This window comes from Alnus glutinosa, chromosome 1 (assembly GCF_958979055.1).
Source record: "Alnus glutinosa chromosome 1, dhAlnGlut1.1, whole genome shotgun sequence".
NCBI classification, from domain to species: domain Eukaryota; kingdom Viridiplantae; phylum Streptophyta; class Magnoliopsida; order Fagales; family Betulaceae; genus Alnus; species Alnus glutinosa.
In genome coordinates this window covers 23,992,309-24,016,658 of record NC_084886.1, presented here as the reverse complement: position 1 = coordinate 24,016,658, position 24,350 = coordinate 23,992,309, and the positions used below count along the sequence as shown (strand labels likewise).

The 24,350-nt window shown below is 36.2% G+C and overlaps 1 long non-coding RNA gene across 1 annotated transcript; it reads left to right on the top strand.

Moving 5' to 3' along the window:
• The first annotated feature begins 18,408 nt into the window (after positions 1-18,408).
• LOC133860113 (uncharacterized) lies at positions 18,409-20,892 on the top strand. Its single transcript, XR_009898869.1, has 4 exons — positions 18,409-18,614; positions 18,692-18,757; positions 19,382-19,437; positions 20,568-20,892. It is a non-coding gene; the product is annotated as an uncharacterized LOC133860113 (long non-coding RNA).
• Positions 20,893-24,350: the final 3,458 nt, after the last annotated feature.

Sequence of the window (24,350 nt, the reverse complement as noted above, 5' to 3'; positions counted from 1 at the left end):
TTGCTAGTCCCATAGCAAAACAAAACAAAACAAAACATAAAATGATATCATGAAACATAAATCTTCTTTCGTGGGAGAGACAATTACATTTAGCATATGCAATAAGCCTTTTAAACCTCTAGGGCTCCATAGAGGACGAGTGAAGTCTCGTGAGGGTTTGTTAGGAATGGTACCCACAAATATTTTAAACACACTATGTTGTTGACAAACAATGACTTCCTCACAAACACATGATTCATATATCATGAGCAAGCATAACAAGATGAACATCACACTCACATCATTAGGATATAAAAAATCATTAAACTCATAGTTGGAAAATTGAGACAACTCATGCTCAAATGTGTGCAAAGTGAGACTAACATAGACTCATGAGGTTTCAATTTTTCTCAAAGTTTGTGTACCTCAAAATTCATAGAATCTCATCAGATGAAAATAACCAAGGCTTAAATCAAAATGTGCATTTTTTTTTTCTCTCTCTCTTTTTTTTTTTTTTTTAGGCTGTGCAATGTTTGACTCCCTTAAGCTTTCTACTTGACCTATGTAATGAGTGTTGAGCTAGTGACTCCCCAAATCAGATGGTTTTAGGGTACTAGATGTAAAAACATCTTTAAGGGCTTAATTACTCAAGTCAAAAAGGCTATGAAGTCAAACTAGCCATACGATCAACCAAATTGAATTTTTTATCTTTTTACGCAAACACTCAATGCTTAATGAGGCAAGAGGCCCAGTTACTCAATGAGAACTCAAACTGATGATATTATTATTATTATTATTTTGAATTTAAGCCAAGGTTTCATCAACAAATCATCATATATATCTTAAGGCACACATTCCTCAATTCAAATCTCATACCCCACAGAACCAATGCTAATGTGCTTGTGAGAAATAATTCAAACAAGCGAAGTCTCTCTAATCTAGCAGGTGAGTCAAAAATTCAATTTCTAAAGATATACAGTGTTCAACATGTTAAACAAACCTATGACATGCAAACCACAGTTGCGATGTAATCATGCTTAATCAATAATGATAAGCGTCGAATGTTGCACATTCAAGCCCCTTAACTTATATATGTTAATTCCTTAGCATTGTTATTTGTTTGATTTTGTGTTGTTTTATTGTTTTCAGGTTTTAAATAAAGATGCAATTAATTCCATTAATTTTGGGCTTAAAGTACACTTTGAGAAGACCTAGAAGATATGTTTAAACTTAACCAATCATAATAGAATACCTATGTGATGTGGTTAAGTTTAATCAAATCAAGTGAAGGATTAAATCGGAATTTCTCTACTAAGAGTCAAAAATCGGATTGGGTTCAAATTTGGATTCTGCACATGTCTCAGTGTTTGAATCATAACTTTTGTGTCAGATATCTGATTGCAATAAAATTGGTGGCGTTGGAAAGCTAATAAACAATTAAACAAATATGTCAGAAATAGCTTTTCCTAAATTAGGATGTTTACTATGTCAAAATCGTCTCGCAATAAAAGACCGCAATTCTGGCCGAATTTGGAATCCTTTTCCTACTTGGATTAAAGTTTCAATCTCCTACTTGGACAAGAAGACTCAAGAGTAGATTTTTCTGGAATTCCAAGGGCTTCTAGGACTTGTGTGCTCCCTATAAATAGACCCCTAAGCTTCAAGAGAAGGTGTGCTTGGTGCTTGGTGCTTGGTGCTTGGTGCTTGGGCTTGTACTTAGATTTAGACAGAAAATTCTTCTCGGAGTCCTGACAAGTTGAAGAGGAGAAGAACATGGCAGGAGGCCATCCCAGCACTACGATGAGCAGTTAAATTCCTAATAGGGTGTTGATGTAGCCCTTTCCAAGTAACAATGGTTTAATTGTATTTTAATTTGGGATTTTCTCTATGCATGATGGTTGTATAACTGTGAGAATTGATTTTAATGTTTATATTCAATCATTATGAATTTCTTATCTTGTCTTAGAAAGTCTTTTATATTGATTGAACTCAATCCTTCATATTTTCTGTGATTATGTGAATGATTGTTATACAACGGTTTTAATTGATATATGATCAAGAGGATTAGATAGACCATGTCTAGGAAAGACGGATTGTACTACACCCTAGTTTAGTGTAATTTAGGTAGACAGTCTGTGCCAACCGAAAATGGGTTATACTATTCCATTGATTGTGTGTATATCCTATTAAAGACGTAGCTAGTCCATGCCTAGGGAAGACGGGTCGTACCGCATCTTAGTGGTTAGGTGGACGGTCCGTGCCAACCGAAGATGGATTATACTTATTCTTTAGAGGTAATTTCTTGACTACTCGAGTGAGACGAGCCCTTTATCATGTATAGTATGAATTTTCCTTATTAATTTATTATTGATCATTGTTATGCGGTGAGTGGTGAAATCAATCCCCTATTCTTTATCTCATCCATATTATCTTTAAATTTATGTCTTTTACTTTTATGTATTTATTTTAAGAAAACAAAAATCAAATATCTTTTAAATTAAGTTATTTTTAATCTTGAAAAACTTGATAGCAATTCCTACGCAGTCCTTGAGGTTCGACACCCTCAACATAGCCCTATCCTATAAGGATTCGTACTATTGCGAGTGGTAATTTTATTATTGATATATTTTGGTAAAGAAGAGACCACATCAAATAACATAACACAATTTTTTATTTTTTATTTTTTGAAAATTTTCTAGAACAAAAAGACAAATAAACAATTCAGAATCAGAAGCATGTGAAGTAGAAGCACTCAAATCATCAACAATTAAACCAGGCTTGTTAGAAATATCTGAATGAATACAAAACATGCTCTTTAAATTATCACTAGAGAATCTTTTCAAGAGATCTTTAGATTCTTTTAATTTATTCTCAAGTTTATCAATAATGTCAAATAGCATGGTATTCTCAAATTTCAAAGAGTCAATCAAAGAATGTGATTCAGACAACTGAACAATCAAAGACTCTTTTTCTTACTTCACCTTTTTGAGCTCTTTTGGAGAAATAAGTTTATAGAATTTTGCAAAAACTTTAAAGAGCTCAATATCATAATTTTCTTCAGATGACCGAGAAGAATTCATGATAAAAGGTGTAATAAAAAAAAATATAAGTCACAAGAAATGAGGATCACACTTAGGAAATAAATCCTAAACAGAGTGTACCTGCTCTGATACCAATTGAAAAATAATATGGACTTCTAATTTTAACAAGTGTGTGTGAACAATGTGCAACAAAATATTAATGCGGAATTGAAGGAGACAAATATTTTGTTGACGAAGTGGAAACTCAATTAAGAGAAAAACCACTCCGGGGCAGCCAAACCCAGTATATCCACTATTCAAAAGACAAAGCTAGATACAAGACAGTAACACTCACATACACCCGATGCAGTGGTCGTACCTTGATCTCTAACGTATACCCCAACATGAACGCTTCCCAACCAAGTCTCCTACTTGAAGGGGTCTTCAATGGAATCCTTTACCTTAGAGCCAACCCCTAAGATAGACTTCACAGCTGATCAAATCACACACTTGGCAAAGCTAGAGAGCTAGCATATCTTCAATATCTCCCTAAACACCCTCTCTAAGCTGTAGAGAATTCACCACCGAATTCTGTTTTAGCATGCCTCAAGCCTCTTATTTATAGGCTTAGGAAACCCAAAAACGCGTCCAAAACGGGGTCTGAAACACGTGGGTCCGGACGGGGCAAGTTTTTCTTGTCCGGAAAGTAATTCTGAAATTTTCTGCAAGGCCGTCTGGACGGGAAAATCTTTCCGTCCGGACGCTTATAGTGGCCGTCTGGTTAGTCAGTTGACAGCATTTTTTGTCAGCTTTCCAAACACGCCGATTTTGTCCCAATCCGATATTTGAGTAAAAAGTTTTGATCAAAATACCGGAGGGCGTCCGGACGGCTTGACCGAGCGTCCGGACGGTCAACTGCAACCGCCTTTCCAAAATAGTACTGAAAGCTCCCATAACAAGGCCACGTCCGGACGGTGTTGCCCTAACGTCCGGACAGTTGCACTTTGGCTGCACGTAATTACCATAATAAGGCTTTGGAGTGTCCGGATGGTTGAATTGGTACACGCAATTTCCATATATGAAGCTTGATCGTCCGGACCATGAAGGTTGACGTCCGGACGGTTGAACTTTGTATGCACGTCTTGCCTTATGGAGTACATCGTCCGGACGGTAGCATCCGTCTTCCCATAACTGTGTCCTAAGGCAGAAACCCTAATGCTTGTCAAACCCTGAATGGCGTTCGGACAGTATAACCACGTCGTTCGGACGGATGCGCTGGAATACTGGGATCTTCTCGAACTCTGAAGAGCGTCCGGACGATTTGCCATTACGTCCAGACGGATGCAATCTTGAATTGTTCGAAGCTTCTAGACACTGATGGGCGTCCGAACGAAAAGTTCTTGTTGTCCGGACAAATGTTGCTGACTGATGAGTGTCCAAACAGAATTCCACGTCGTTCGGACGGCTGCCAAGGAACCGAAATAAATCCTTGAAAACTACACAAAATCTTCTCGAAGAACATAGCTGAAGAGTAGACTCTGGATAAAGCAGCATCCCTGTGAAAGCAGCAACATTACATAGAAGTGATTTTGTCCAACAGAATGCAGCCAACACAAAAACTAACATATAGAAATACATTACCAAAAGTAAGGAAACATCAAGGTGTGAACAAGGCCAGGACGTTCCCCAAACTTAAACACCAAAACACCTGTCAACAACACTAACAACAATATTTTCTAATAAAAACAAACATCAAAAGGTTAATTGCTGTCAGAAATAAAAATAAAATAACAAGAAATTAAATGAAAAAGTAAAAAGAACTCAAAAATTAAATGCTAAAAATAAATAAATAAATAAAAATTATCATACCTTATTCGATCATGTGGTTGTCCAACCAATCCCTTCCATCATTTCTTCTTTAAAATTTGATAGCACTCTGAGAGGATGTTTCGCCATCGTAGGTAGCCAACTTGCTTGCTTGGAAATATTTTCTTAGGACGATGATTCCTAGATTTGTGCGCTTGTCTGCATAAATCCTTGAGAATCTTGGCATATGATGGCTCTTTGAGACATTGAAGAATTGAAGCTTTGGATTCATGCTGTGTTTCAAGAGGGACAATGATGAAGGAATGAGCTTCAATACTCACTTCCTTGTCATTTGACAGACTTGTATCTGCTGGGGGCTCTATTTTCTCTTTATGCTCAACTTGCTCTCCGTGCTCAACTTGCTCCTCTTTTTCTTCCTCATTATCATCCACAATTTCCTTACTCTCAAGTATAGTGGTGGCAGGGACATGCTTATGATAAGAATTGCTAACATCATCCTTATCAATCATGTAGTGCCCTCTAGCCATCAGCTGGCTTTGAAACTCTTCTTCCTCTATTCTATTAAATTCAGCAACCAGATAATCGATTTGTCCTTCCATCTTAGCAATAGCTTGTTGTGTGAATTGATTTGAATCCCTGATCTCATTCGTAAGCTCTTGCAAGGTGATGTTCTTAATCTCTTGTATAGCCTGGCTATTGCTAATGGCAACACTCTTAAGCTCTTGTATATTCTGATTGCTTGCCTGTATGAATGCTTTGAGTGTGTCTTCCAATGATGACGTTGGCTTCGGATAATTGTAGGATGAAGGATTCGAAGATTGGTGATCAAACTGTGGATATTCAGGATGGTGTAGTTCATGGTATTGGGGAGCATAATTTCCCGTGGTTTGAGCTTGCCACAAAAATTAGAATGGTTGCTCCAGTTCGGGTTGTAAAAATTAGAATTTGAATCAAATCCCAGGTTGGAGAAATTTGTGTTCATTTGTTCACAAGATTAATTAGAAAATTGTCTAGATGTTAGACAATCACTAACATGATGATAAGGATTGAAACAATATGAACATGGTTCATGTGGGTAGAAATTGGGAGGATAGTTGGTTGAAATGGGTGTCCTACCACTAGGTGAAACATGTTGTGTAGAAAAATTGTTATTATTATCAAAATAAAAATCCATACTTTACTCACATCTTATAACATGCAAATATCCCACATAAAATAGGAACCAAGTTTTTTTTTTTTTTTTTTTTTTCTTTCTTTTTTTCAACTAAAAAAAAAATGCAAGTGGGGTAGACAGAATTCTCCAAGAACACAAGTTCGTTCCCAGGAAAGTGAGGAGGGTTACACGGACACTCTTAAATCCCAAGACTTTCCTAGCTAGAACTTACCTAGACACCTGAATAGTGCCCTAAGACCACACTAGCAAAAAATATATTTTTTTTTGTTCTTTTTTTTTTTTTTTAGAAAAAGAAATAGCAAAAACAAATTGCAAATAAAAAAAAAAATCCTAATTATAACTAGTAGAAAGATAAAATCAATTTAGAAATAAATTGTGAAAAATTAAATGGACTTTTAATTTTAACAAGTGTGTGTGAACAGTGTGCAACAAAATATTAAATGCGAAAATTAAAGGAGACAAATAGTTTGTTGATGAAGTAAAAACTCAATTAAGAGAAAAATCACTCTGGGGCAGCCAAACCCAGGATATCCACTATTCAGAATACAAGACTAGATACAAAGTAGTAACACTCACATACCCCAGATGCAGTGGTCGTACCTTGCTCTCTAACGTGTAACCCAACACGAACGCCTCCCAACTAGGTCTCCTACCTAAAGGAGTCTTCAATGGAATCCTTTACCTTAGGGCCAACCCCTAAGATAGACTTCACAGCTGATCAAATCACACACTGGCAAAGCTAGAGAGCTAGCAGATCTTTAATATCTCCCTAAACACCCTCTCTAAGCTGTAGAGAATTCACCACCAAATTCTATGTTGAAAGCATGCCTTGACCCTCTTATTTATAGGCTTAGGAAGCTCTAAATTGGGTCAAAAACAGATTCTGTGGCACGCGCGTCCGGACAGGAGCCTTGGCCGTCCGAACGGGCAACTTTTTCCTTGTCCGAAAAGTAATTCTAGAATTTTCTCAGGGCCGTCCGGACGCAAGATGTTTCCGTCCTGATGGGGGCTGTTCGGACGCTTCTACTCGCCGTCTAGACACTCAATTTATAGCATTTTTCGTTATCTTTCCAACGAAGCCAATTTCATCCCAATCCGATATTTGAGTAAAACGTTATGATCAAAATACCGGAGGGCGTCTGGACGGCTTGACCGAGCGTCCGGACGGTCAACTGCAATTGCCTTTCCAAAATAGCACTGAAAGCTTCCATAACAAGGCCACGTTCGGACGGTGTTGCCCTAGCGTCCGGACGGTTGCACTTCGGCTGTACGTAATTACCATAATAAGGCTTGGAGCGTCTGGACCCTGAAGGCTGATGTCCAGACGGTTGAACTGGTGCACGCAATTTCCATATTTGAAGCTTGATCGTTTGGACCATGAAGACTGACGTCCGGACGGTTGAACTTTGTATGCACATCTTGCCTTATAGAGGAAATTGTCCGGACGGCATCACACATCGTCCGGACGGTTTCAGCAGTCTTCCCATAACTGTGTCTTGAGTCAGAAACCCTAATGCTTGTCAACCACTGAATGGCGTCCGAACGGTATAACCACGTAGTCCGGACGGATGCGCTGGAACACTGGGATCTTCTCGAACTCTGAAGAGCATCCGGACGATTTGCCATTACGTCCGGACAGATGCAACCTTGAACTATTCGAAGCTTCTAGACACTGATAGGTGTCCGGACGGATGATGCTTTGACAGAAGAGCGTCCAGACGGAATACCACGTCGTCTGGATGGATGTTGCTGACTGATGAGCGTCCAGACGGGAGACCACGTCGTCCAGACAGCTGACAGGGAACCGAAATAAACTTCCTTGAAAATGTCACAGAATCTTCTTGACGAACATAGCTGAAGAGTAGACTCTGGATAAAGCAGCATCCCTATGAAAGCAGCAACATTACATAGAAGTAATTTTGTCCAACCGAATGCAGCCAACACAAAAACTAACGAACTCCCCCTTTGGCCTTTTTGGGACAAAAATCACTTGACCGGTTGAAAATACAATGCTGGTCCAAATCAAAAATTACTCTCCCTTTTTGTCACATAGGGACAAAGGGTAAAACAGAGTAATGAGGAAAACCACACAACAATTACTCCCCCTCAATGTCTTAAAAGTACAAGGGTAAACAGAGTAATAATATCCACAGACAAAAACATTCTAAAATCCTAATCAACAGGAAACTAGAGAAGAGTCTGCAAGTGGCCCAAAAAGAGGAATAAAAATCCTCCAAGTACCAAATCCTGTTGATCCACTAAAATCGTATAAAAAGCTGGATTTGTACAACTTCGGCTTCTAGCTCAAAAAGCCAGGAATCATGGGGTGAATGGTCTCATCCTTCCTGACCCATACCTGCTTCACCCGTGGAGATGGTTTGCGGGCCATGTCCATGTTGGCCATACTCCTTAGCATGCCTTGTATTAGGCTCAGCAACCCTTCATAGCCTGGTTGCTAGTGGGCTTCTGCGGCTTTCTCTTGTAGTGCCTTGATTTGTTCTTCTTTGGTTTGCCACTCTGATAGGCAGGAACAAACTACTGCTGATGCCATGAAGCCTAAAGTGCCATAGGAAGTAAAGTGCCTGATGTAACTCTTGTTGGCAGCTCCTTCTGAACCTTCAACTTCTGAGCCTGGAGCTGTGGAGAATTGAGTCAGATGTAACCGGTGATGCCGCAGTGATGGCAAGTGGGCAAGCTTCTTTTGTTTGAATGCTTCTTGACAGTCTCTGCAGAATTATAGTTAGCATTCTTCCAAATAACATTGTCCTTACCTTTTATATGTCTCCTATGCGGAAGGAAATATTTTGATGAGGAAGAATCATCAACTTCACTTTTCCTCATAGCATCCTGCTTAATCCAAGACCTGTGGGATTTCAACAAATAATAATTTGGCCTAATATGACCAATTTTCCCACAATTATGACAAGTAGGAACAAACTTATCTCGTGTTCCTGATTCCTTGGACTTGGGCATCACACAATTATTCAAACAAGAATTATCCAAACAAGCAGTGTCTACTATCACAGGCTTAATAATAATGGAATCTAATTCAGAATCAGAAGCATGTGAAGTAGAAGCACTCAAATCATCAACAATTAAACCAGGCTTGTTAGAAATATTTGAATGAATACAAAACATGCTCTTTAAATTATCACTAGAGAATCTTTTCAAGAGATCTTTAGATTCTTTTAATTTATTCTCAAGTTTATCAATAATGTCAAATAGCATGGTATTCTCAGATTTCAAAGAGTCAATCAAATAATGTGATTCAGACAACTGAACAATCAAAGACTCTTTTTCTTGCTTCACCTTTTTGAGCTCTTTTGGAGAAATAAGTTTATAGAATTTTGCAAAAACTTTAGAGAGCTCAATATCATAATTTTCTTCAGATGACTGAGAGAAATCCATGATAAAAGGTGTAATAAAAAAAAAATAGAAGTCTCAAAGAGATGAGGATCATACTCAGGAAATAAATCCTTTCAACAGAGTGTGCCCGCTTTGATACCAATTGAAAAATTAAATGGACTTCTAATTTTAACAAATGTGTGTGAACAATGTGCAACAAAATATTAAATGCGGAAATTAAAGGAGACAAATATTTTGTTGACGAAGTGGAAACTCAATTAAGAGAAAAACCACTCCAGGGTAGCCAAACTCAGGATATCCACTATTCAGAAGACAAGACTAGATACAAAGTAGTAACACTCACATACCCCAGATGCAGTGGTCGTACCTTGCTCTCTAACGTGTAACCCAACACGAACGTCTCCCAACCAGGTCTCCTACCTGAAGGGGTCTTCAATGGAATCCTTTACCTTAGGGCCAACCCCTAAGATAGACTTTACAGCTGATCAAATCACACACTAGCAAAGCTAGAGAGCTAGCAGATCTTTAATATCTCCCTAAACACCCTTTCTAAGCTGTAGAGAATTCACTATCGAATTCTATGTTGAAAGCATGCCTTGACCCTCCTATTTATAGGCTTAGGAAGCTCTAAATTGGGTCAAAAATGGATTCTGTGGCATGCGCGTCCAGACGGGAGCCTTGGCCGTCCGGACGGGCAACTTTTTCCTTGTCCGAAAAGTAATTCTAGAATTTTCTCAGGGCCTTCCGGACGCAAGATATTTCCGTCCGGACGGGGTCCGTCCGGATGCTTCTACTGGCCGTTCGGATGCTCAATTTACATCATTTTTTGTTATCTTTCCAACAACGCCAATTTTGTCCCAATCCGATATTTGAGTAAAAAGTTATGATCAAAATACCGGATGGCGGCCGGACGGCTTGACCGAGCGTCCGGACTGTCAACTGCAACCACCTTTCCAAAATAGCACTAAAAGCTTCCATAACAAGGCCGCGTCCGGATGGTGTTACCCTAGCGTCCAGACGGTTGCACTTCAACTATACGTAATTACTATAATAAGGCTTGGAGCGTCCAGACCCTGAAGGCTGATGTCTGGACGGTTGAATTGGTGCACGCAATTTCCATATTTGAAGCTTGATCGTCCGGACCATGAAGACTGACGTCCAGACGGTTGAACTTTGTATGCACGTCTTGCCTTATATAGGACATCGTCTGGACGGTTTCAGCAATCTTCCCATAACTGTGTCTTGAGTCAGAAACCCTAATGCTTGTCAACCATTGAATGGTGTCCGGACAGTATAACCACGTCTTTCGGACGGATGCGCTGGAACACTGGGATCTTCTTGAACTCTGAAGAGCGTCCGGACGATTTGCCATTACGCCCGGACAGATGGAACCTTGAACTGTTCGAAGCTTCTAGACACTGATGGGCATCCGGACGGAAAGTTCTCGTCGTTCGGATGGATGATGCTTTGACAAAAGAGCGTCTGGACGGAATACCACGTCGTCCGGACGGATGTTGCTGACTGATGAGCGTTCGGACGGGAGACCACATTATCCGGACAGCTGACAGGGAACCAAAATAAACATCCTTGAAAACTTCACAAAATCTTCTTGACGAACATAGCTGAAGAGTAGACTCTGGATAAAGCAGCATCCTTGTGAAAGCAGCAACATTACATAGAAGTGATTTTGTCCAACCAAATGCAGCCAACACAAAAACTAACAAATTGTTTTCAAAAATCAAACAAGTCCCCGGCAACGACGCCAAAAACTTGATGTGAATTTTAAATGTACTTGTAAATGCATGAATCGTTTGTAATAAAGAGTTTTCCAAGTGCGAGGTTGATCCCACAAGGAATTGTGTTTTGATAACAAATTTATGACTATATTAATCAAATCCTAACCTAGTTCCAAAAATTAAGAGATTTTGATTTTTGATAATAAAAAAAAATCATAAACTAAATAAAGTAAAATAAAACAAAAGAAAAAGGTACTAAGGTTTTGGAATCCACACTCACCAAATCATAGCAACATACTCCATGTTCATAAATATTAATCCGAAGTTCTCACAATTAAAATCTAAAGTATGTTTTACTATGCTTCAAACAGTTAATCAAAACATCTCATATATTCATTCTTTACACAAATCACAAAAGATATTCAGTTTAAACCAAATCATCAAATGTATCCGTACAATAAATCACAAGGGATATCCAATTGTTTTATAAATAAAAACCAAGCAATCAATTATGTGAAATTATCTCTAATCATCAAATGTATCATTGAATCACAAAAGATATCCAAGAATCATTCTACAAATTGAAAAGAAATAAAACAATTGAAATATAAAACCCAATAAAATCGGATAATAAAAACTTACATGAAAATGCTGTTGTTCTTCATTGATGAGGCTTCATCCTCAATCTTAGTTGAAAATCTAGCTACACTTGATTATTGAAAATAAAAACCAATCCTAAAGAAAAACTAAATTAAAAAGAAAAGAATATATTTGGTCTCTAGCTTCTCACACTTTTTTTCTTGAGGCTTAAAGGTTTATTTATAGGGAGAAAACAAATCCTAGAAGCCCTAGAATTTCTAGTAAAATCATAGATTAGTCTTCTATTTTGAGTAGGAGACTAAAAACTCAATCGAAGAAGGAAAATGATTCCAAATTCGTCCAGATTTGTGGTCTATTATTACGGGACACTTTTGGCATATCAGAAGTCCTAATTAGAAAAATCCCATTTCACAATGATTTGTAGTAATTTGAGTTAGCTTTTCAAAGATACTTGATTCACCTTAATCCGATACTTGAGCTGAAAGTTATTGCCAAAATACTAAAACATGTGAAGAATCTAAATTCTAATCCAATCCGATTTTAACTTTAATTAGAGAAATTTCAATTTAGTCATCTCCTTGATTTGGTTAAACATAACCACATCATCTAGGTCTTCTCAAATTGTTCTTTCTTTCACCTTAAAGCTATTGTTTTCTCTCAATGACCTGCAAAATACTAAAATACCAAAACTAACTAAAAACATTAAAAAATAACAAAACTAAAGATTTAGTAAATGGAAATTAAGGGGTCCACATATGCAATATTTGGCACTCATCAATTATCGTGAGTTGAACTAGGTAACTGTCAAGAATAAGTATTCCTTACCAAGAATTACGACTTGTTCAATCAAATTAAGAGAGCTTCGATATTCTCAAAGATTGATCTTCTTTCAAGGTACCATCAAATCAAGGTGCGAGAAGAAGAAGTGCTGAGGACAGTGATCCGAACACTGTATGGACACTTTGAATTTTTGATGATGCTATTCAGATTGACAAATGCACCATCGGTATTCATGGACCTAATGAATAGGGTATTCCATGAATACTTAAGACTCCTTTGTGGAGGTATTCATTGATAACATGTTAGTCTACTCAGCTAATCATGTCGAACATGAAGGGCACTTGAAGACAGTGATGGAAGTGCTAAGGGAAAATAAGTTGTTTGCCAAACTCAAGAAGTGTGAGTTTTGGTTAGAAGAAGTATCCTTCTTGGGTCATGTTGTGAACAAGAACGGACTTTCAGTTGACCTAGCAAAGCTAAAGGCTATTGTTAAGTGGGAAGGATCGACGAATGTTCAGGAGATCTGAAGTTCCTTGGGTCTAGCAAGTTACTACCAAAGATTCATTGAGGGATTTTTCGTATTGTTAGGGCCACTAACCGCTTTCACAAGGAAGAATGCCCAATATGAATGTAGTGAAGAATGTGAAGCAAGCTTCCAAGAACTAAAGCGAAGACTTGTGATTGCACCTATGCTTACATGACCCATGGAATCTGTTGGGTATGTGGTTTATACAGATGCATCACAGAAGGGACTGGGATGCGTACTTATGCAGCAAGGCAGGGTTGTGTCCTATGCCTCAAGGAAACTAAAAGATCATGAGAAGAACTTTCCTACTCATGATTTGGAGTTAGCAGCTATTGTTTATGCCTTGAAGATATGGAGACACTACGTCTATGGTGAAGAGTGCAAAATCCACACTTAAACATGAGGCAACGAGATTTAAAGTACATCATCAGAGTCTCAAGTACATTGTTTTGCAAAGAGACTTAAACATGAGGCAACGAAGATGGCTTGAAGTGCTGAAGGATTATGACAACAAGATATTCTATCATCCTGCTAAAGCCAATGTAGTGACTGATGCACTAAACAGAAAAATCTCATGATGGCGAGACCGACCCTGAAGTGCTCATGGAACAACTGGCGCAACAGTTTGCAATTGTGCGGAATGATGAAGTGCTAACTGGTGAGCCACCAATCATGGCAACCCTTGTTGTGCACCTATAAAGTCTGGAAAGAATCAGACAAGCACAAGAAGATGATCTTGAATGGCAAGATCTTATTGATAAGACTAGACATGAAGAAGCATCTGGGTTCTACCTAACTGAAGGGGGGACATTGAAGACTAGTAGTGAGAGAATAGTTATTCCCAATGATGTTGAGTTGAGAAGGAAAATTCTCGATGAAGCTTATCAGACATGGTATACTATTCATCCCGGCAACAATAAGATCTATAAGGATCTGAAGAAAAAATTTTGGTGGTATGGTTGAAGCGTAATGTAGCTAAGTATGTTGCACAATGTCCTTTGTGTCAACTTGTGAAAGTTGAACACCAAAGGCCACCTGAGCAACTTCAGCCTCTTGAAGTGACAATGTGAAAATGGGATTAAATAGCTATGGATTTGTCGTTGGTCTACCAAGAGCACCACACAGACAAGATGCCATATGGGTGATTGTAGACAGGATCACAAAGAGTGCCAACTTCCTCCCCATTAAGATTTCAGATCCTATGGACAAGCTAGCATAAATGTATGTACGGGAGATAGTAAGCCTACATGGAGTGCCTATTTCCATTGTGTCAAACCGTGATCCACGATTCCCTTTGAAGTTTTGGGAGAGGTTGCATGAGGCAATGGGAACAAAGTTGAACTTTAGCACTGCATACCATCTGCAAACCGACAGCCAATCTAAGAGAACTTTTCAAACCCTCGAGGAAATGCTTAGGTTGTGCATGTTGGATTTCAAGGGTAGCTGGATATGATAATTGCCTTTAGTTGAGTTTGCTTACGATAACAATTTTCAAGCAACTATCGGCATGGCACCGTAAGAAGCTTTGTATATGCGTAAGTATAGAACACCATTGTATTGGAATGAAGTTGGCAAAAGACAGTTGTTTAAGAAATGGTGCAGGACACAAAAGAGAAGGTTACACTCATCCGAAAGCGGATGCTCACCGCACAAAGCTGACAGAAAATTTATGCGGATAAGCATCGTTGCAAGCTTGAGTTAAAGGTTGGTGACCTTGTGTACCTCAAGGTGTCGCCAATGTGGGACGTAATGCGTTTTGACAACAAGGGTAAACCCAGTCCAAGCGTGTGAGCCCTTTAGGGTACAAGGTCGAATTGCCTCCTAGCTTGGCGGGCATTCACGATGTCTTCCATGTCTCTCAGTTGTGGAAGTGTGTTCTTGATCCCTCACATGTTATAAGCTACAAGCCTTTTGATATTCAAGCAAACTTGACATATGAAGAGCTTTCCGTGCAAGTGTTGGATCGCAAAGAACAATAATTGAGAATCAAGACCATACCCCTAGTGAAGATCTTATGGCGAAATCATGGCGTAGAAGAAGCCTCGTGGGAGCTTGAGCAAGAGATGTGGGATCGATGTCCCCATTTGTTTGAGTAAAACCAGGTATGAGCACTTTACCATACTATTTTTGTGGCTTCCTTTAGATAAAATGCATGTTTGTAATTTTGTTTAACAACTTAGAATTTGAATTTCGAGGAAGAAATTCTTATAAGGAGGGAGGGATGTAACGTCCAAGATGTTAATTAAGTATTAAAAACATGAAATAGAGTAATTAGGTGACTAATTAGGCAACATGAAGAAGAAAACACTTAAGAAACATTTAGAATTGAGTTTCTGAGTTGTGTGTCCAAACAGACCAATTATTTGCCTGGACAGGTCATGCAGTAGGATCGTGTCCTCGGGCATGTCTGAACGGCTTGCGAACGGGTTAGGCAGTAGGTTCACTTCTTGGCACGTGTCCGGACAAGCGAATATTGTGTCTGGATGGGCTTGGTAGAAAGTGAGAATTTAGAGTTAGAAAATATTATGTGTTAGTATTAATTGTCATCATAATGTATTGTACAGTGATACATTGCGTGGCTTACAAGGAAGATTTCTTCATAACCAATTGTCAAGCAGCCTATTTGAGTATTCAAATCACTGAGAAAAGATATTACATTTTGTGAAGTTTTTACGATGAAATAAATGTTAGATTTATGATAAACCGAGCCAATGATATTTTGAGATAATATATGCTTGTGATTGATTTCAATACCCTCAATTATGTTAAGTTATCTCTTTAGATCATTTCAAATAAGTTGAGAGTTATGTTTTTATGATGTACTTGAAAAGGGATAGAGAAGCATACAAAGTTACGATGCATATATGTATGATAGCATGATAATGATGAGCATGAGCATAGAACGAAATCATTAACGTTGAATGTAAGACCAAAGTTGAAAAATATCTTGGCATAGCAAGTTTAAGACCAGTGGGTATAAAGCCCCACGAAATCGGCAACAAAAAATAAAGAAAACAGATGTATGGCAAGCATGACATTGTGTGACATGACTTATGTTTTATGATATTTTCATGGCTAGATGTATCAGTACGCCTATAAGTTTAAATGGAACAGAACATATGTACACAGTTACAGCTAGATTCCATAGATAATTTATATGGAATTTCATACTAGATGTACCAATATGCCTATGAATTTAAATGGAACAGAGCATATATATATAGTTATGACTATAGTGTATATGATGTTTTATATGGCATTGACCTTAATTCTGCTTAGATACAGGTATTTCCCGAAGGTTTGGAAATACTCATATCTCTGTATAGCTGGGTTATGATGCTGCTCATTTTCTGCTTAAACATACTCGTATACTTGTAATTTCTAAAGGTTTAGAAAACTTGAATACGAGTATGGCTTAGTCATATGATATATGTATAAATGATTGTAAAAATAGTAAGATTCCTCATGGATACAAAGTGCCTGTGTCTACCATATCAGTTATGAAACTTTTAAAGAATGATTCTCACTAATATTAGCTATTATAGTAAACGTAAGGTAGAAAAGAAAAGAGTTAGCTCATTGTGAAAACTTGGTGAGTTTTATACTGCTAAGTTTGTGGACTCACAGTTCCACCTATGCGGACGTGGCTATCACCATGATCGTGTAGATGTTGATGCTTTGGCTGCAGGTACCACTGATGTCGACGAAGACCCAGTGGCTTTGGGCATGTTTGGGTGATTCCTATTTTTCAAATACTGTTTTTTAAAATTCAAATTCTACTCAGATTTTATCTAATTTTTTCTAATTTTGTCTCAAGTTTTCTAAACCATCCAAACATAATTTCAAAAAAAAATTCTCTCGATATTCGTAATTTTGAATATTTTTCAAAAAAATTGCAACCTAAACAAGCCCTTTATATTTGGGGTACTGCGATTGAAGCTTATCGTGAGTATAGACTTTTATATATGGCTTGTATCGCATGTGACACTTATTTTGTATAGCCATTCTTTGATGTATAAAATGTTTTGATCAAGCCTTAAATAGATAAACAAAATGTATGGCTCTGATGTTGTATTTATATTTTTTAGTTAATGAATTTAGTTTCGTTGCTACAGGTTTCTCTATGATATATTATGTATATTTTATGAGATATATTAGGTTTTGGCTTAATGACTAATCGTCATGCCACTATGATGATTTTGAGTCGTCACAAAACAGGACCCTACTGACTGACCTGTCTGGATACAGAAATGTCCCGTGAATTTTATACATAGACTATTTTTAAGTGCTCTTTTACATATTTTTCCTAATTACTTACTTAATTAACCTTATTTGTGTTTTTCAACTCTAAATTACTGTCTTGGACGTTACACTTATTCCTTGTAGAATGAGACTGGGAGACATATCGTGAAGTTAATTACCAATTAATTAATTTCTAGGGGTGTTACAATGAGTTATTGCAAGTATAACCAATAAAGACACAATCACAAGTTTTAGAATCAAATTTTCTCTTTTTAGGCTGGAATAACAAACCTTTCCAAACAAGGCTTACAATCTTCCCAAAGTTCATAAAAAGTTTTACTGGTTTTCTTATGAGGTAATTTATTTTGATTATGACAAGCTGAAAGAATGGCTTCCCCCCACATGTTGGTGAGTAGCCCGAAACTAACAAGCATAGCATTCATCATTTCTTTCAATGTTCTATTCTTTCTTTCGGTTACTCCATTAGATTCCGATATATAATGAGGTGCAACTTCATGTATTATACCTGTAATATTTGGGAAATTATTTAATAATTAAAGTATCAATTTGAGTAAATAATTGATTAAACTTAATTAGGTGTATTTAAAATGCAAGAGAATTTTTAAAAGACTAAAGTTTATAAAATGGGTTTATCAGGTTTAAATAAAAATAATTTTATTTAGTGTGGTAAAATAAAATAAAGTGTTTTATTTTTATCCTATGGCTTGTAAATGATAGCCATGAAAAGAGAATATAAGTGATATTTTTAGGTCCAAATAAAATATGAAATACTAAATAGAATATAAGAAATAGGAATTTAAATAAATAAGAAGAGAAGGAGAGTGTAGAAAATTCAAGGAAAGATCAAATAAATTAAAAAATGAGCATCAGGTGTAGGGAAAAAGTAAAATAAGTTGAATAGATGCAAAAGATAAAAAGGCAAATATAATAAAAGAATTAATTAAGAATAAATGAAAGAGAGAAATTAAGTGATGATTAAACAAAATTGGTAAAGTCAAAGAGAAGAAGCATCAGGACAAACAAAATATGTAGGTTATTAAAAATGATGGCCAAATGACTATTTGAAAGGCACAGACACGGTCAACAATAACAGAAGGGCATGATAGACATTTCAAATAAAAGGATATGGACGGCATTTTAAGAAAAGAAGAAAATAAAGGGGCAACACTTCATTTAAGGATGCAGTGTGCCCATTTTCACGGGCAGTTCGGAAATTGAAGGATTTTTCCTATTTTCTCTTTGAGTTTTTCTTGATCTATGAAGATCCAACCGACCAAACTCAAATCCGATTTTGGAAACGTGATCCTTGCACTTGGATCTACGTTTCTACCGATCGTTTTGAGGTAAAACACTAAACTCATGATTTCGTAATTTTGGGTTAAAATATTGAAATGTGAGTTTAATCTAGTATTTTCTTTAGGTAATGGGTTACTTGGAACTTGCTTGAGACTACCCAAACCATGGGTTTTGGTTTGGTGAATTTTTGGTGAGTTTCTTCAAACCTTAACTTTTGGGTTATGTATTTTAATTGCGATTTCTTGTGCCTAATCCTAAGTAAACCTTATGGGTTAATGTTATTAATGTTTAAATAACAATATTATGTTATGGGTTAGTAAAATAAATTATGGTTTAAGTTTGGAAACTCTAATTTGATGGGTTAAATTAATTTGGGAGTTTTAAGTGATTAAAATTTAGATAGTTGAATTATGTTAGTAATTGATGTAAAAAGATTTATGAACGTAATATTAAAGTTAATGATATTGATAAAATGTTAGTGAGAAATAAGCTAGAGATTAGTGAATATAATTTTAGGGCTAATATTATTATAAAATTGTTAGTGAAAATAATGTATGGGTTAGTGAAATTAATTACGGGTTAGTAATTAATATTATAAGTAAATAATTAAATAGTGATTTTAATAGCTAATCCTTAGTAAATACTTTGGGTTAGTATTGTTTGAGTTTTAGTTAGTGTCTAAGATTTATGGGTAGTCGTTTGGAACCCTTAAAAATATTATGGGTTTTCCAACGGTTTAGCCTTGAGCGATTCAAGTGCTAATTAGGGTGTTAATTATTTAAAATGCTAAATAGCGCAATGTGTTATTCCACAGTGATACATTGCAAGGTGGTGTCTAGGAGACCTAGTGATTATATCCGCACAGCCAAGGTGAGTATTCTACTCACTGAGAAGTATTATTTTCATATATGATGAATTGCAAAATGTATATTATTTTACAAACCTGAACCAACTATATGTTGATTATGAACTGTTTTGGATGATTTGAGTATTTTTGAGTATATTAAAATTATGATGATGTTTTGAAGTATGAATATGATATGTGGAGTTTAAATAAATGGAGTCACTGTATGTTGTGGTTGGGAGTTTTGAAAACTGTGATTGCAATGGAATATTAATATGATTTTAGAGTGAGTATAAAATGAGAGATTTAAGTTATGCAAATTGTTTAAGAAATGACATGTTGAACTGTTTATATTTTATAAAGAAAGCATGTGTTTAAGGCATGATTCATGAAATGAAATGTATATTGTTTTTAAGGCATGAGGCATAAGCATATGAACGCTAAACGTGCATCGAAGTGAGGTTCACAGCCCACGGGAAATTATACATGGGTTAGATTCCCATGAGGTGCTTACTTGGGTTAGATTCCCTTGAGACTTACTTGGGTTCGATTCCCTTGAGGTCCTCGACCATGGGTTAGATTCCCATGAGGTGCCTACTTGGGTTAGATTCCCTTGAGGTACTAGGGCTTACTTGGGTTAGATTCCCTTGAAGCACTATACTTGGGTTCGATTCCCAAGGCATAAAACCATTAGCATGAGCATGTATAACATTGTTTTTATGAGTGATGTTTTTATGTTATGAGTAGTTTTGCTAGACGTATTGGTATGCATAAGAGTCTCAATGGAAAAGAGCTTATGTATATTTTAATCGGATGGTTGCATGATTTAAATGCTATTGTTTTCTAAATTTCACTGCATCAAAAGTATTATAGTAGGTGAGGATGTATGTAGTTGTTTCCAACAATGAAACTTCTATGTATAAGCTCAGCTGCGTAGTATGCTTTAAATGTTTTTCTATTAGTCAGTGTTTGCTATATCAGCTATGGGAGTTTTCAAACAAAAGCTTATAAAATTGGTGGCTGTTATAGTGTATGCATGACTAGAAATGAAAAGTTGGTTCTTTGCGAAAACTCAGTGAATAGTATACCTCTGAGGTCTTAGTGTAATTATTTATGTTAAGGCGGTGGACTCATAATTTCACCTGTGCGGATGCAGCAACCCCCGCAACCGTGCAGACATTGATACTTTGGTTGCAGGTTTTGCGGATATAGATATTGACTCGTCCACCTAGCGTATGAGATGCTATGATTGGAGCATATCACGACAGTCATAAGTCACAGACTCATGGGTAGTCTGTATTTTGGGTATTTTATTTATGGCTCATGTCCTACGTGGCATATGTATTTGTTGAGCCTGTATTTTAGTATGTAATTGTGTAATATGTTTTATAAACCTTAAATAGATAGACTTGTAAATGGCTTTTGTTGTAATTAACTGTTATATATTAGATGTATTTCCGCTACACATTGATTATTATATTCCGCTGTTAGGTGTAACTCTGATTATCAGGTGCATGTTATGGGGCATGTGCCATATGTTGGCTGAGCGACATGTAGTCTTGCTACTGTGAAGATCCGTTTGTATGTTTTCAAAAAAAAAAAAAAAAGGGGTCGTCACAATACCATTTTGTTCACAAAATTCTTTAAAAGGATTAGGCTCATATTCAACACCTCTATCACTTCTTAGTCTGTTAATCATTTTATTCTTTTGATTCTCAACTTCGAGATTGTATTTTATGAACATTTCAAAGGCTTTATCTTTGGTACTTTATAAGTAAAGTTTAATAAATCTATAAAGGCCATCAACAAGTATCACATAAAATCTTTTACCAACTCTAGTCATTGTGTACTTTAAATCACCTAAATCACTATATATTAAACCAATAAGTTTGGTTTCTCTTGTAATAGATTTACATGACTTCTTAGTGATTTTGGTTTCAGCACATACTTCATATGGGTTCTCTTAGTGAATTAGTAATTTCGGTTTCTTTCACTTTCTTGATGTAGCCAAGATTGACATGTTTAAGTTGTATTTAGTTAATAAATCAAGAAGGATGATGTGAAAAGTAAGAGTTTCCAATTTACATCTAAAAATGTAACACCCCATATTTTAAGATATTAAATAAAATATTTTAAAATATGATTTACGACCTAATGATAAGGTAAAAGAATAAATATGAATATTTATGAAAATAAATATGCATTTAGAAGCATTTATAGTTTTAGTTTGATAAAAACTCAAACAGACTTTAAACTTTGGAATAACGGAAACAGGGTCAAACGAACTCCGTTTTGGTCGATTCAAAAGCCAGAACGCTTGTCTCGGAGTCCTCTATCTACATATAAAATTTCATAAAAATCAGAGTTTTCTAGATTTGCCGAAAGTGTCCGTCACTCTACTGCCCCTGGACTGGACAGCATGCATGTGTAGATTCTGCCACGTCATTGCCACGTCACCCTATTGATTTTGTGATATTTTGTGACCAATTAGTCCTATTTGCAACTTAGTTTCATTTCTTAGTAAACCCATGTACCAAATCTAGTTAGGATAGAAATATTTGCTATGATTGGATTTGATATTATTTGATTTTATTTGATTTTGGAGAAATGATCCCTACACTCATTTCTCACAACAGCCCCACAACAAGCTGACGTGGCTGGTAATATTTTATTATTTTTTTGTTTTATTTTCTTTTCTTTTTGTAAAAAAATAATAAAATATTACAAGCCACGTCAGCTTGTTGTGGGGCTGTTGTGAGAAATGAGTGTAGGACTCATTTCTCTTGATTTTGTGATGATTGAGATTTTAGGATATTTTGTGGGGTGTCAAATTTAGTTGGAATGGAATTTATTAGATTAGATATTATTTGATTTAAGTAATGATGAAACCCATGTGCCAAAATACACATGAAATGCAAATACACATGAAATGCAAATACATGTAGATATTTACCTTAGTAATGATGACACCCATGTGCCTTGGAGGATAAGGCTAACTCCCATCCATTAGATCAAAAAGTGTCTATTTGATCCTAGCCATTCATTCCCTTATAAATAGAACTAAAGGGGAAGGATGCAAAAACCCATCAAGCTTCACACACATACCCACGGCCAAGAGAGAGAAAAGTGTGGTTTTGTGTGGTTTTGTGTGGTCCAAGGCTTGGAGTGTGTTCTAGGAAGTCTTTTGGTAAGCTTCCAATCATAAGTTTCATTGATTTTATGCTTTAAGTTTTGATTTCATTAGTTTAAGCTTGATTATGTTCATTATGTGTTTATGTTCAAAGTTGATCACTTATTTACCAAATACGCCATTATGATGCCCAAATTCAATTGGGTATTCCATAAATGTGTCGTTATGCTGTCAAAAGTTTTGAAAGGTTTTTTAAGCATTAGTTATAAAAGCGTCATTGTTCTGCCAAATTTTATAAAGGGAATTATTCATAATTATGCCGTTATGCCGCCCAATATTCTAAAAGTATTTTTAGACATTACTAATACTAATGTTGTTACTCAGCTCAATTGGAATTGGTTATGTTATATAAATATATAGCTTTTATGATTAAAAGTGTTGGTAAAACGATTATTATGTTAATAAGTATTTTAAAATGCAAAAGGGTATTTTGGTCATTATTTATAAATGTTGTTATAATGCCCATATGGAATATGTGGCATTATAATTAAACCATTTTTTATATGCTGTTATTATGTTTAAATGATTTTAGCAATTATGTTAAGGTTTAAAAGGTTAAAAATAAAATTAGTGTTAATATGAGTTTATTAGTGAATTGTACTAATTCACTATTATTGGTATTAAATTATACAGCAGCTAATATTTATGTGAACACTTTTCTGAAACAAAGAAAGAACTGTGAGTATTTCTTACTCACTGAGGGTGATGCTGAATTTCCATAATGTTATGGTTTCTGTTTTATTTAATTGTTTGCGCATGTGGATTTTGTATATTTTGTTATTTTAATTAATGAATTTAATTATAACAAAGTTGGGAGTGACGTCTGCCAACGGATCAGGGAGTGACGTCTGCCTGAGCCAAAAATATTAATAAAAAACAGAGTAGGGAGTGACGTCTGCCTACGGACCAGGGAGTAACGTCTGCCTGTGCCAAAAAGATAATAACTATTAGAGGAGTGACGTCTCCTTAGATAAATTGTTAGAGGAGTGACGTCTCCTTAGAACGCGCTAAACGGGAGTTACGTCTCCTATCATTTGCTAAGTGGGAGTTACGTCTCCTATAACACGTTAGACAGGAGTTACGTCTCTTAGACTCTATTAAATGGAATTACGTTTCCTTAAATCTATGCGTTAGAGTTACGTCTCTATAAAATCGAATGCAAGAAGCTCATGATTCATTTTATAATAAAATTGTGCATATAAAACTGTCATTACTTTATATTATTGCATTGTGTTGCATTTACTTAAATAAATCAGCACTCATATTATTATTGAAAACAGTAGACTCACTTTAGTGTTTTTGTGTTGTTGTTTTCTTTCTGTATTATGTGTCAAATCAAGTTATGAAGAAGAAGAATATCAGGACTATCCAGACACTTAGATGGATCCTGACACTAGTATTTGAGGCTAGACCGCCTCCCTTTTTGGGAACTACCATGATGTAGTTCGCTAACTTAGTCCTATAGACAATATTTATATTTATGCTGTTATTTGTGCTCCAGTTATCTTGGTGTGTATTACTATATGTGCCTTGTGAGGCATGACTACTAGCTTTGTATGACTATGATGACTTACTTATTATATCTATCTTGAGGTATTTCAGTAGAAGCTCTGAAGTATTACTTAATTCCCAAGTCTATATTACATTTATATATATATTCCGTTGCCAACATTTAACTCTGATGAGTTAGTAACGTTACGGGGAAAAATTCAAAAAATTTCACTTACGCTTTTTGTAAAAGTTGGGCGT